Source organism: Nothobranchius furzeri, chromosome 12, assembly GCF_043380555.1.
Source record: "Nothobranchius furzeri strain GRZ-AD chromosome 12, NfurGRZ-RIMD1, whole genome shotgun sequence".
Classification (NCBI taxonomy): Eukaryota; Metazoa; Chordata; class Actinopteri; order Cyprinodontiformes; family Nothobranchiidae; genus Nothobranchius; species Nothobranchius furzeri.
This window is the reverse complement of record NC_091752.1, coordinates 44,839,750-44,853,889: the sequence shown is the minus strand read 5'-3', so window position 1 is coordinate 44,853,889 and position 14,140 is coordinate 44,839,750. Positions and strand designations below refer to the sequence as shown.

The 14,140-nt window shown below is 41.6% G+C and overlaps 1 protein-coding gene across 1 annotated transcript in view; it reads right to left on the bottom strand.

The window, feature by feature from the left end:
- LOC107396544 (ubiquitin carboxyl-terminal hydrolase 54) overlaps window positions 1-8,758 on the bottom strand; it is a 143,777-nt gene extending 135,019 nt beyond the window's left edge. Inside the window, exon 1 of the mRNA XM_070542630.1 lies at window positions 8,593-8,758. The gene's annotated coding sequence lies outside the window, so the exon portion shown is untranslated. The remainder of the gene's footprint in view (window positions 1-8,592) is intronic.
- Between the last annotated feature and the right edge of the window lie 5,382 nt (window positions 8,759-14,140).

Here is a 14,140-nt window from a genome sequence, read left to right as displayed (position 1 = left end):
ATGCGAGCAACGGGCATTCCCAGCAGAATAACCTGCAGCGGTTCTCTGAAGCTGTTAGCCATGGGTATCGTTCATAGTTGCTTGCCTGAAAATGACGAACAAATCCTTTCCCCTGCTGGGACAAGCCAGCTAGCGTTGGAGTCAGACGACCTGTTCTCACAAGATCCATTTTTTCTTGAAAGGTCCGTCTTGAAAGTGGTGTGGCAAGTTAATCTGCAACCAAGTCTGTCTCTTCTCCTCTTTCAGCCATCATGTGTTCAAAAATACACCGATAGCTGCCTATAGATACAAATCTCTGTGTTTAGTTTTGATATTTTGCTTCATGCCGCTAGAAAATTTCTAACTACTGCTCATCCAATCACAGGATGCGTTCATGTCAACTTTTGCATGAGGCCAGCTAGCTGGCCCGGGCCAAGCTGACTCGTGAGCTGATTGGCTATCGCAACTAGATCGTCTCTGTTCACTTACAGCGGACAGCGGGCTTCTCAATTGATTCTGAAGGCCTAGGGCAGACTTAATCTGCCTGAAAACACAAGCTAGCTTAAATCTGATTGGATAACACCCAGCCTTGGTATTTTAATACTGGAAGCAGTGCGGCCAAGTGGGTATAATAGGATATAAAGAAAATAGACCAGTAAACATTTTTTTTGTTTAAAAATAATTACCAAAGGAAAAAAAATACATTTACGCTTTTGAGTATGTTTAGGCCAGCAGAGAAGGCTTGTCTGGCCCTGACTGCCCACCACTGGTTGGGTCGGTTCTGGGAGTTTCAGGCAACTCACAAGCTCAAAACAATAAGGCTCAGGTCCGCTTGTCTCCTCCAAATAGACTTGGTCCCTTTCTTCTCGAGTGTCTGGGTAAGGAGGGGGAGAAACATCCTCCACTTCTAATAACTGCATAGAGTGAAGGGAGCTAGCATCGTCTAGTTAGCCGTCGTCTTCGTCACTGCCGCGGCTCCGCCCTCTCGGTCCTCCAGGCAACGCCTACTAATGTTGCATTTTTTAAAATTGATATGTGGGTGGAGAAGGACTCCGAGGCTCAATTGACCCGCTCTTTAAGGGCTGAAGCACAAAGGGAAACTTCCTCTTTTGTTCCAGGAATTTCTTCTGGTTTGGAGAGATACGCTTGCCTTTTGCCTCGGGATGCGTGGGCACAGGCCGAGCTGTTTGAAATCAACGGAGAACGTCATCTAATCCGTTTGAACGACGAGGGACGTCTGGTTTGATCAGAGAAGAGTTTTTTTCCTTTTTTCTCTATCTCTCTTTTCTTCCGTTTCTCCTATAGTTCAGAACAAGCGGTCGACCGCGTGATCGCTTTAAAGTAGAACCGGGTTTTTCTCTTCCGTACCAAAAATGCCATCGGACAATCCAAAGAAGGTCCATTTGATTTTTTGTTTAATATCTGGGTTGTTGTCTGTCAGCTGTGGCCAGGCTGACCGACTCTGTTAGATATTTCATTTGCCTTTGATTGATTTGTTGTTTTTCTTGAGCTTAAACAAACAATTTGAAGTGTTTTGAGTAAGTTACTGTGAAATGAAAGTTTGCCACATCACTGTTTGAGGAAACATTACACACACACACCCACCCCTCCCACACATCGGTTCTCAGTGTGGGGGTGAAAGTTGACCACGCACGCACGCACGCACACACGCACACACGCACACACGCGCACACACACACACGCGCACACACACACACACACACACACACACACACACACACACACACACACACACACACACACACACACACACACTCCACAAGTGGTTTGATTCTTTCCAGCCAGACAGAAGAATCAACCATTTTGTTTCCAAACTACCTCCATCTTGAATTACATCACATCAGATCATTATTTCACATTATCATTCCATTGTTTAATTACTTGTTATTCATTTGATAAAACAAGTTGGTGGATATTAATTAGCTAACAATTTGGAAGGAGCTGAAGTGAATATATTAGTTAATAAATGTTATTGCCAATTAAGCATTTGTCTCAAGTGAGTTTGTTTGTGTTCATATAAAATAACTGCAGCTCGTTGAAGATTTCACGGAAAGTTTAGACAAGATTGATAAGAGGTGTGGATTCATTGTTCCCCTGTTAAAGGGGTGGTGCCCAGAGGACATCCAAGGATTTCCTAATTACGTAATAAATCGGTAAATATTTCCATATTTACGAATTTATTGATGAATCCAAAAAAGTGAGTAAAGCTTACAAATTATTCATTGACTAATAATCACAACATCTACTTGTATCTGCATGAGTTCTTTGTCTCCTCGTATCTGCACGAGTTCTTTATCTACTCGAATCTGCACGAGTCCTTTATCCACTCGTATCTGCACGAGTCCTTTATCTACTCGTATCTGCACGAGTTCTTTATCTACTCGTATCTACACGAGTTCTTTATATACTCGTATCTGCGAGAGTTCTTTGTCTACTCGTATCTGCGAGAGTTCTTTGTCTACTCGAATCTGCATGAGTCCTTTATCTACTCGAATCTGCACGAGTTCTTTATCTACTCATATCTGCGAGAGTTCTTTGTCTCCTCGTATCTGCGAGAGTTCTTTGTCCACTCGTATCTGCGAGAGTTCTTTATCTACTCGTATCTGCGAGAGTTCTTTATCTACTCGAATCTGCACTAGTTCTTTATTTACTCATATCTGCGCGAGTTATTTGTCCACTCGTGTCTGCACGACTAGACAAGAACTTCAAAGTTACATTTGATGTCTTCTATTGAAAGAGGATGCATACGTCTCACAGGCTCTCACAACTGGAATTTGATTAATGACCAGACTATTATTGTCTTTGTCCTCTGTTTATTTTCAGTTTGTCAGGAATGATTTCATGGATTACCGGTGGTCTCAATGCAGACCCCGCAGAGCCATTGAATGTGCTCACTCCCAAGGCCCTAAGTGTGTGTTTGTGTGGAATGTCGTTGGTGGAAGTGTTTAATGTGCAAATAAAATTGGGGGGCAGGCTTCCACAGGAATGCGGAAATGGCGTCCATACCCCACCCCCTGGCTCATCAACCCCCCAAGGTCCTATGTGCATGCTTGTGTGATGATGTGAGGCAGCAGGACGAGAAAAAAGTGTGGGGATGGGGAGGAATGGCTGGTTGGTCTAAGCCCTTCAGGGAGCCAGCTCCCCCACTGGCCCCAATAGACACCTCTGCTGCCAAAATGCCACCCAGGGCATGGAGACCCCAACCCATCTTGCGCGGGCCCAAAGCAGCAGCATCGCAGAGCTCCACTGAGTCCGAACCAACGCAGCCCCACCCCAGCAGAATATCTACTCCCATCACTGAATTTGCACAGCTTCCAGAATATATAAGACATAGGACATAAACCAGGAGCTCGGGGCGATGCTGCACTGCGTCTGCTCCGCTCACCCATCCTCCAGGAGTTCCCACTTCGCCTGGGTAAAATATGCCCATAACTGCCACGTTTCAACTTCAACAAGTCAGTCTCCCTTCAAAGACTCCTTAGGGTATCAACCATTCCTGTTTCCCCAGCAGCCCTCGGCTCCCTCCATGGTTCCGCAGTTCCTCTGGGGGGCCAAACGTGCTTGGGCCTCCACCCGGGCGGCTCTGGACAGAACAGCTGATAGGAACAAATGGCTGGTGGATCGCCGGCAGCACCCGGCTCCGGATTACGCCCATGGTCAGGAGGTCTGGCTCTCATCCAAGGACAACCCGCTAAAGGCAACCTCCCATAAGCTGTCTCCCAGGTTCATAGGTCTGTTCAAGATACTGGATGTCCCTACTCCCTCCACGGTTCGGTTGGAGCTCCCACGCTACCTCAAGGTTCACCCCGTATTTCATGTGTCCTTATTTAAGCATGTGGTTTCGAGCCCCCTCTGTCCTACGCCGGCTCCTCCGCCGCCTGTGCGGTTCTACAAGTGGGGTTTGGTTTATACAGTCCGCAGGATTCTGGATTCTCGACCCCGTGGACCCCGTGGCCAGGGTACCCAGTACCTGGTCGACTGGGAGGGGTACTGTCCGGAGGAGCGTTCCTGGGTCCCCCGCTCCTTCATTGAGGATCCATCCTTGATCAGGGACTACGAGGCCGCGTCTGCTAGGATGCCAGGAGGCGTCCATTGAGGGGGGTGGGGGGGAGGGGGTTGGGGGTACTGTCATGTGCCGGGGTGAGTACTCTTCTCATTTTCCCATCTTTGAGTTGTATGTTTCAGGAGAGGGAGGCTCCAGCTGCAGCTGATTAGCAATCAGCGGGTCTGGCTACAAAAGGAGGATGGAGAACACTCCTCGATGTCGGATGATTACTACAGCTTGGTTTTGGAACGTTTTTGGACTTCTGTGACTTCTCTGGAATACGTCTCTGGTTTTCTGCAACTCCTCTCGATTACGTCTTTGGATTTTCTGCGACTCCTCAGGATTACTCACCTGTGCCCCATAGGATTTCCGGACGCAGCTCTCACCGTTCTCCATTCCTCCCGGCCGGCCCGCTTTCCTGCTCTCCTCTCGCTCCCTCTCCTGGACACCCCACTTATATTCACCCCGGCACCCAACCTACCCTCCCTCATTCCTACACTCCCCTACTCCCAGTAAGTCTATTCTCGGCACCCACCAAGTTTAGACTTACCTTCCTGGACTCACCTGTATCTGCTCTCCCCTCCTCAGACGCTGCGCTCCTGTTCTCGATCTCCACTGGGCTTTTCCAGTGCACCTTCAGTTCCCGTTTTAAAATAAAGATTCTTTTTTACCATAACATCTGGGAGTGTGTGATTCTGCATGTCTTGGGTTAAACGCATTCCCCAAACCATGTCAATTGGGTCCTCTTGACTGTGGGCAGGAAGGGGCTTTGCAAAAAAATTTGAACTTGAACTTTTATGTACAATTATCATTTGAGAGATTTAAAAGATCTGTTTTTACTTCAAACATCAATGGCACTATGCACCCCACAGCAGAGACTAATTGTGCCACAAAAATCGCTTTTTTGGCTAAAGGAATATTTCTCCAGTTTATCTGAATTCCAAAGTGACTGTTACCAGGAATGCACAAACTAAACTATATGTACATAATTTTAGGGCTGTAGCGAAGCTTCGATGACGTCGACGGCTCGATTCTAAAAATTCGTCGACGTCAGATCCGGTAGTCGACGCACCGCGCCCACTTGTTGCATCCCCAGGAGTTTGTAAATAGAGGAGGAATCTGCCTGTTTTTCCTCTAGTTCGCCCTCTTCTCCGCCTTCACTAACATCTCAGCCAAATACTGAAGACCCGGAACAAAGTCCATCCGCTACTAGGTTCCTTTCCTGTTTTGCCCGCCTTCGTTTCCCGGCAACGGACAACAACTTCCGGGGTCAAATGCGCTGCTCCGTCTCTATAGCAGATGTAGAAAATCACCGGGAGCGTTTCTCCCTTCATTAAGGAGCTTCTTTCAGACACGAGGAGAGCTGTTTTGGTGGTAGCAGTCTCTCCTCCGAGCTGGTCTGTTTGCTGCTGGGTGTTTTTGGTTTATTTAAACTTGGCAACTTAACGTTGGTAAAGCTACTGTTAGCATTTTCGCTAACAGCTTCTTGCGTTTGGATAAGCTGTTACGTTTTGGTTTAGAGTTCATCTTTTTACAATCCAATTTTATTTATAAAGCGCATTCACAAGGCATTACAACCAAACAAGGCGCTGTACACTAGAAATGTTGGTTAATTAAACAAGCGATATTTAAACATGTTGAACACATATAAAAAATAATAATTTGTGGTACAAATTAATAAATGTCTAAATGTAATAAAATCTCCCTTTTGTTACATTTAGAGTGTTTTGGGTTTTCGGTTTAGTTTAAAATATCACCTTGAGGTTGGTTTAACCGCCCAGTTTAGAGTTTGGAACTTTGGAGATCCTTATTTTGGTCCAAAACCCTGTAATCTTTGCCCAGTGGGACATCCCTAGTTATCTGTACTTTTGTTTTAATTCCCCACAGGCAGAATTAGTTTTATTACTCCCAACCTGTGGATGGAAAGATTTGGTTTTTTGTAGTTGTAAATAAACCCGATCATCATTTTAACTTTTAAATCCCATATTATTGTCCCTTCCTTTTTGCACACGAGCCAAACTCCCCAGGAAGAGTCGTAACACCACTCGCCTCACGCACATAAGTGACCAAGACGAAGCAGCATGGAGACACTCCGTCTCCAACCACCTCTCAGGCAGCAGCCTGCACTCCCAAGTTCTACACGTCACCAGAACATAACCAACCAACACAATAAAAGCAGTGTTACACAAAATGGAAGGCCTGTAGTGTTTATTCTCTTACAGTAACAATTAATCAATTTTTTGGAGGAATTTATTAGAGATTTTTTGGTTTTTATTAACTGTGCAATAGAAAAATAATCATTAGATTAATTGTATAAATAGTCATTAGAATAGTCGACTATTCGATAAAATAATCGTCAGAATAATCGTTTTAAAAATAGTCGTTTACCCCCAGCCCTACATAATTTAGTTGGAGGCCTTCCTAGAGTTCTTTTGCTTTAAAGGCACTTTAAGGATCTACTTACTCAACTCTCCCCTATGTGCATTTTGTTTGCCATTATACATGTCCTTGGGGACAGGACACACATTTTTAATGGCTGGTATATTGTCCACATTTGGTTTCTGTAACATACAAACATAAAATAAGCTGAAGTTTGTCCCTTTCTTAGTTTCTGAGTCAGAAATGAAAATTCCAACTAATTGTTTTGAAATCCTGAGCGTCTTTATTGTGCCTTTATTACTCTTCAACTCTTCAAACCTGAACTATATCATTTTAAACCAATAACAGAATCCTTAAAGCATAGTTTATGATTTGTGAAACCTTCGTAAAAGTCAAAATAACACATATTTCAGCACTGTTTTGCATCTGGACCACATTAGAACTGGTCCCAAAACTACAAACATTGACTTGGTCTACATTAACAACAGCTGTTATGAAAGACAGTTGGTGATTTGTGAAACCTTCTGTTGATTTATGCAGGATTAAGTGACGCCCATATCTCTCAGCTTAAGACAGTACAAAATGCTGCTGCTGCTCACCTCCTAACAGGAAAAAGGATTTTAATGTTTAAATGATTGCATTGCTTTTAAATCTCTTGATGACCTTGCCCTGCCTTACCTGTGTGAGCTACTGCATACATACATCCCCTCCCACTTCCTCAGGTCAGCAAACTGAAAAAGCTACTTGCTAGCCTTTATATGAGCTACTGGCACAGTAAACTGCTATTGCTGTATAGCAGATGGAGAGCTGCCTCTAGCATTCCTAACCAAACCACAAAACTGTTTCTGATCAGCAGAGGGCTGCAGGGCGAGGTCTAAGCGTTGCTTTGGGAATGGGATGTTCACAATGATTGGATGAGGTTTCTCCAGAACTGTATGTTTCAAAGGCAATAAAAATAATCAATTTTTTTAAATAAAACATTTAAACATACAGTAGCAAATCTGCATAACAAGCTAGCTCAAAACATTGAGATTAAAATGACTGAACCAAGTTAATAAAGTGGTTCTCTCGCATGTGTCTATAAACTTCAGCTCATAACACGGCTCAGTCCAAAAGCAACTATTTGACTATCTAGTTGCCAGTCTCGCTGAACTGCCACACCTCCCTGAGTCCACTTATTACACACTCACGTATTGAGTCACAGAACACTGGCGTGAGAGGTTCTCCACTCAATTATATTAGAGAAGGCTGCTACCACTTTAACTTTAGGACAAACTTCCAGTCCCCAAAAGAAAAACATCATTTGAAGTCAACAAAAAATGTTTGGACCTAGGAAACTACCACTGGTGTTTGGCACCATTTTGTTTCTCCTGACAAAGTGTGTTCTGGCATCAGTGGGACCAGGGATCATAGCCAACGGGAGGGGTGAGAGTACCGTGACCGTGTTTGTGTTTAAAAGCTAGTTTGTTTACGGATTTGCTATTGCAGCTTTAAATGGTTACCATCGGTCTGTGAAGAGCATTTCAAGCTACATTATGTGGCAAAAATGTTTTAGAAAAGTGACTGTGTTTTGTCTTTGTGTAATAAAGCTGCATAAACCTTATGAACGCTTACTGATCCTCAGTAAACAATCCTCAGGATAAAGCTGTAATGAGGGAAGAGTCGAGTAGAATCAGCATGAAATCCATAAAGTGCTTTATTTTATAAAAACTAATTTGGTTGATTCAGCTGAACATTAAACACCCTGTCATGTGACACACACACACACACACACACACACACACACACACACACACACACACGTCTCTATTGCTGTATGGATCCTCCGTTGATTTCCATTCATTTTGGTGACTCTTCTATGCCTAACCCTAACCATGTCCACATACTACAGATGTAAAGTTTAAATGCGTCCACTTAAGCCTATAAAGACAAGAATACACACGTGCGCGCGCGCACACACACACACACACACACACACACACACACACACACACACACACACTTAAACCTATAACTTAATTAAAAGAACTTAAAAGTGGAAAAAAAAACACAAAAACAAATATGATCTTTACTCTGATTACAGTAAGTATATGAAGAGTAAAACTAGATAAATAGTAATCATGTTTTAAAGGTTCAGATGTCCTTAGAGGGACTGCTTTCCTGCTCACCTGGATAAACTGCAGCATTCAGCTGATCTTCCCTTCAGCAGAGCCTCCTTCTTTCACACCAACCTCTCCAAAGGAAGACCACCAGTTAAAAACCTCCCTCTCCTCTTTGATCTCAGCTGCTATCTTGCAGGTGACTCAGCCAAACAATGACATCATCGCTGTAGGCTCACACACCTGTTTCCTCTACAAGCCCCTCCCCTCCTTCCTTCCCACCAGATGCCTGCTCCCTGTCACTTCCTGGATTTCTTAAAGGGCCAGTAACCCTCAGTAGCAACAGGTGTTTCCTAGAACATCCACATAGACTCGAGCCTTAATGATCCCACCTGCTCCCTGATGGTGCCAATGTGATTTTATCTCCAGAAACTGTTTTCACAAACAAACACAGCACAAAGTGTTTGTCTGTTTTGAAGCCAAATAAGGAAGTGACTTTTGTTGCAAAAGTTTCCGTCAAAAATTCACAAGCCTCAGGTTTAAGGTTGAACGCTAACAAATGTGAAATATTAACAATTCATGATACTGAGGAGTTTCATATTTGCGATATCCCTATTAAGAATGAAATTAAGTATTTGGGTATGAAGATTAATAAAATCTTTAAGGAGAGAGTGGATAACAATATCCAACCAATAATTAATAAAAATCAAAAGATTTTAAGTAGTTGGCTCCAAAGACATATATCAATTTTTGGTAGAATACTCTTAACAAAAATGGAGAGTATATCTAGATTAATCTATCCTGCTTTTTCAGTAGCTATCCCTGACCAATATGTTAAGAGAATAAATAAAACACAATATGACTTTATTTGGAATAATAAACAACATTTGATTAGGAAAAAACGATCTAGTAAAACCTATAGAAGAAGGAGGTCTGAAAGTCATTGACTTTGAAGTAATAAATGGAGTTATTAAATTACAATGGCTAAAAAAATTTTTAATTAAGAAAGATTCTATCTGGTTCTGTATTCCTTCATTTCTGTTTGAGAAGATTGGAGGTATAGATTTTCTGTTAAAATGTGATTTCGATCCTCTTAAATTACCCATCAAACTTTCTAACTATATTAAACAAGTGTTGATGTACTGGAAAATGATCTACTCGCAAAACTTTAGCCCACATTCCTCCTCTATATGGAATAACAGATTTGTTCTGTATAAACGGAAATCGATATATTATAAAAGTTGGATGGATAAAGGAGTTTGGACCATAATGCAGCTGATGGACAGTAAGGGTAAGTTTCTGGAGCATACTGAGTTCAAAATTAAGTATAACATAGACTGTTCTGTAACGGAATACTCTAGAGTTATAAAGGCTATTTCTCCAGCTGTTGGCCAGATGGTCAGTCAAAGTATTCAACATGGAACAAATACACCTAAGCTTCCTAAATTATCTATAGGTGATTTGAGTTTTACAGACCGTAAATGTAATAACTCTTACCTAAGAGCAGTCTTGTCAGACAAGTTATTCCCTATTCCTGTCAGAAGGAAAGTTCTTTCTCCGATTTTCTCAATTATAGATACTAAAGTCATAAGAACAGAGTTTCTTTCTTACCCTCTTCTCCCCAAAATGAAGGAAGTTCACTTTAAAACGATTAATAATATATATCCATGTAAAGAATTTTTAAATATCAGATTTAGTATACAAGATAATTTATGTGTCCTATGTAATAGTGAAATTGAAACTCAGAAACACCTTTTCTATGATTGCAAATCGGTAAATACATTTTGGTTAGATTTATACAATTGGCTTTTATTCCAAAAGAGTTACAATATCCCCTTATTCACATATAATACTATTCAATTTGGGTGTATAGAAAAAAATAATCAGATTCAATTCATTGTTAACAATTTGATAATTTTTGGGAAATTTTTTATTCACAAATGCTGTTTTATGAAAGTGAAGCCAAACTTTCCTTTTTTCCAAAACGATTTTTTGCTATTTTGCAAATCTCTTAAAAAAGTAAAGACTGTACAGGCTGTTACACTTGTCAGATTTAGTGAAGATCCTGTGAACTAAGGTCCTCTGTCTTTAAATATGTATTATTAGTATTGTGTTATTATTAGTAGTGTTCATATTAATATTGTATTTATTTTATTTTTATTTCTTTATCGTGTCTTGTTAATCTTATAAATCCGGTTGTTTCTGCTGATTAGAATATTTCTAATGGCCTAGTTATAAGGTTTTGGTTTATCTACTGAATTGTTCTTTTTGTTTTTGTTGAGTTTTGGTTGTTGTTACAATGTAATGTGATTGATGTTCACTAATAAAAAAAAGTTTCTGTCAAAAATGGAACCAGGAAAACAATCTTTACATGAAATTTTAATTGAAACCAACAAGCTGTTTATTTGATTTGATAACTTTAACAAACTGAATGTTTTAAACAATCATATTAAAATCTTCATTTAGAAAAGTGCCTGCAACCTGTAGAGTTCTGCAGAACAGCTTTTGGTTTAAAGTTTGAAACTGATGTGTTTAGCTAATTAAAAATAAATATAAATCAAATAATTAAATTAATTCTGAAACAATGGAGTTGTTTATGGCTGATGTGAACAAAATTGAAAATAAACTTTATTAATCCCTCAGTGGGGAAATTTGCTCGAACCAAACAGAACCAATGATGTTTAACCTTTTATGATAAATCTAAATGTCTAGAAGAAATTATAAAGCAAATGAGCCAAATGACCAGAATTTGTAAAAAATAAATTTTTGTGCAACCACACGATTGCTGATCAGCAGCTTACTGTGAGGTGTTAATCACTTCTCTTTACACCGTTTCTACTAAATGATGCAAAACTCGGCCAATCTCAAAAATTCTCACACGAGAAAAAAAATTGGCTGAAAATAAGTCAAAAAGTGCACAGTGTGCATGATTTTAGCAGTGGCAGGTGTGAATGATGTCAACTTTCACACATTGAGACAGAATGTAAAGATTCTCATCTTGAAACTGGTGACTAAGATGTTTCACTGACCCGGGCCGGGTAGCGTAGGCTGTTTACATATCTGGGTGGCCTGGTATTTTCCCGGGCCAACCAAGGCTCATTCTCAGCCCTCTTCTCGAGGGGGTCTGCTTCAGGCTGACCAGGGCCAACACACCCACTGCTGACAGCAAATTCACACCTTTCCATCAGAGCAAGCCTCTGATTGGTGGGTAGAATCAGCCCACATGGGCTTAAGACAAGGATGTGTGGAATCAACCGGGCCAGGCTGGGGCCGACTGGGGCTAGCCGGCCCGGGCCGACCCGGTACAGATGGGAATGGCCCATAAGTGGACTGTCTTGCTGGCCTTCTACAGAGTCACCTCTGACACACGGATCCACCTCCACACAGTCAACACCACATTCACAGAATCTTTTTACCCTGGGTTTGGTTTTGGGTTTGACTCTCCGGGTTCTTCAGTGTTTCTGTGCTGAGTTTGATTTTGAAGTCTCCTGCCAGAGAAGTCTGAACATCCATCTCTTGAACTCAGAAACAATTTCGGATGCGTTTGTAAATTTTATTCTTCCACGTTTTCCTTTGTAAAGGTGTTCCTCTTCCAGTGCTTTAAAGTCTGAAGCTAGGGCTGTTCCGTATCATATCCGCCACCAGTGCACCAGTGAAAACGACTGTGATATTAAAAAGTGTCATAAAAGACATGATCACACATTTATGTTAGTAGCCCTTTGATTCAACTTGAACATTCAGCTGAAATAAAAACTAGGGATGAACCGGTATGCACATTTTGGGCCGATACAGATATTAATATCACTGTTATGGCCGATAACAGATATCGATATGCTGACATTAATGCTTTTAAAATCAGCTAAATGAAAATTATTAAAGCTGAATTTACATTATTATGTACACACACCACACATATTTACACTTCTGAGATGATTAGGTTCATCGTTCACATGACTAAACAAATACACACCACCCCCCTCTCCCTCTGAAGCAGGCAAACAAATGGAGACAAGATGGAAAAAAAATCAGTTGTTAATATCGGCCCGGTTTTATTTATCGGACTGATACCGATATGTTGAAAAATGACTAACATTGGCCAACATGCCGATATATTGTCCATTCCTAATAAAAATATCCAGATCAAAATGATGCCTTCACTATTCTGCTGGCACACCAATCAGGAGTGAGCCCAGTAAGGGTAAAGCAGCAGATAGCTGTCAGAAGATACACTGGAATGGAACAAGTCTGACTGCAAAAGAACAGAGCACAAACAAGGCGTGATCGCTACTTACAAGTGGAAGAAGACTTTCTGCCAAAAATAGAAACAAAAATAACGTTGCAGATTATGACTTATCACTGCTGCAATGCACTGTACGCCGGCCTTAGTCAGGGTGCGGTAGCACGCTTGCAGTTAGTACAAAACTCAGCCGCTAGGTTCGTGACAGGCACTAGGCGCAGGGAGCATATCACCCCTGTGTTGGCATCCCTTCATTGGCTGCCTGTACAATACAGGGCTAAATTCAAGGTCTTGGTGCTGGCATACAGGGCCTTACACGGAACAGCTCCAGCATACCTTGGCAACCTTTTGCATAGACATGCCCCCTCGCAGGCCCTTCGCTCAGCCGGCAGGGAGCTGTTGATCGTTCCACGCACTAAGTGCAGGTCACGGGGGGACCGTGCATTCTCTGTGTTGGCACCTGCACTTTGGAACCAGTTGCCTTTGGTGGTGCATCAGTCACCCTCATTGGGGTTTTTTTAAGACTCGCCTTAAGACCCATTTTTTGTCAAGGCTTTTCAGGATTAGCAAATTTTACCCGATTTCGATGCCCCGGCCTCAATCTTTTTCAGGATTTTATTTTTTGCTTTTACTCTCCTCTTTTAATTATGTTGGTTTTATGATTGTTATATTTTATTCTGATGGTTTTATGTTTTTATTGTGCTGTGCTCAGCACCTTGGGCATCTGCATTGGTCGCAGAAGGGGCTTTATAAATAAATTGAATGAAATGAAAAATGAAATCATCCGCTACTGATGGCACGCGATGAGGAAACAAGACCAACGTACTGAAGCACCTGTAAATGCCTTGCTATTGACAGCAAAACCAAACCGAGTCTGTTGAGTTAAGTGCTTGCCTCAACCCTAGCTCCCCCAGGTGTGCAGAGGGACGCTGAATACAGCGCAGTAAAAATCCTCTCTGGGTTTAGACTTGATCTAAACCGATTCACCTCTTAATGAAGCATTGACAAGTGAATTAAAACCTGAAACGTGTGAGACATTGTTCTTCTGAGACCAGGTTCAGCAGTGTGGCTTCATGGTACTTACATCTATACATCTCATCATTCCATCATAGCTGTCATTATAGGTGTTAATTACCCTGCCTTTGCTTCCCTGAACAAGGCTGAGTTTTACGTTTTACTGGACAAACACAGGAAAGAATCAAACACAATGGAGGGAACCTTCATGTGCAGCTTTTTATTGTCACTACTGTTTGTAAACAAAGTTAAAACATATCTGACCATTTCTGACCCACTGATTTTACATCAATGTTTGTATCTAATTGTCATTTGATTAGTTCCTCAGAAAAATTGAGGCTGTGTGGCTTACTTTTGTAAAAAATT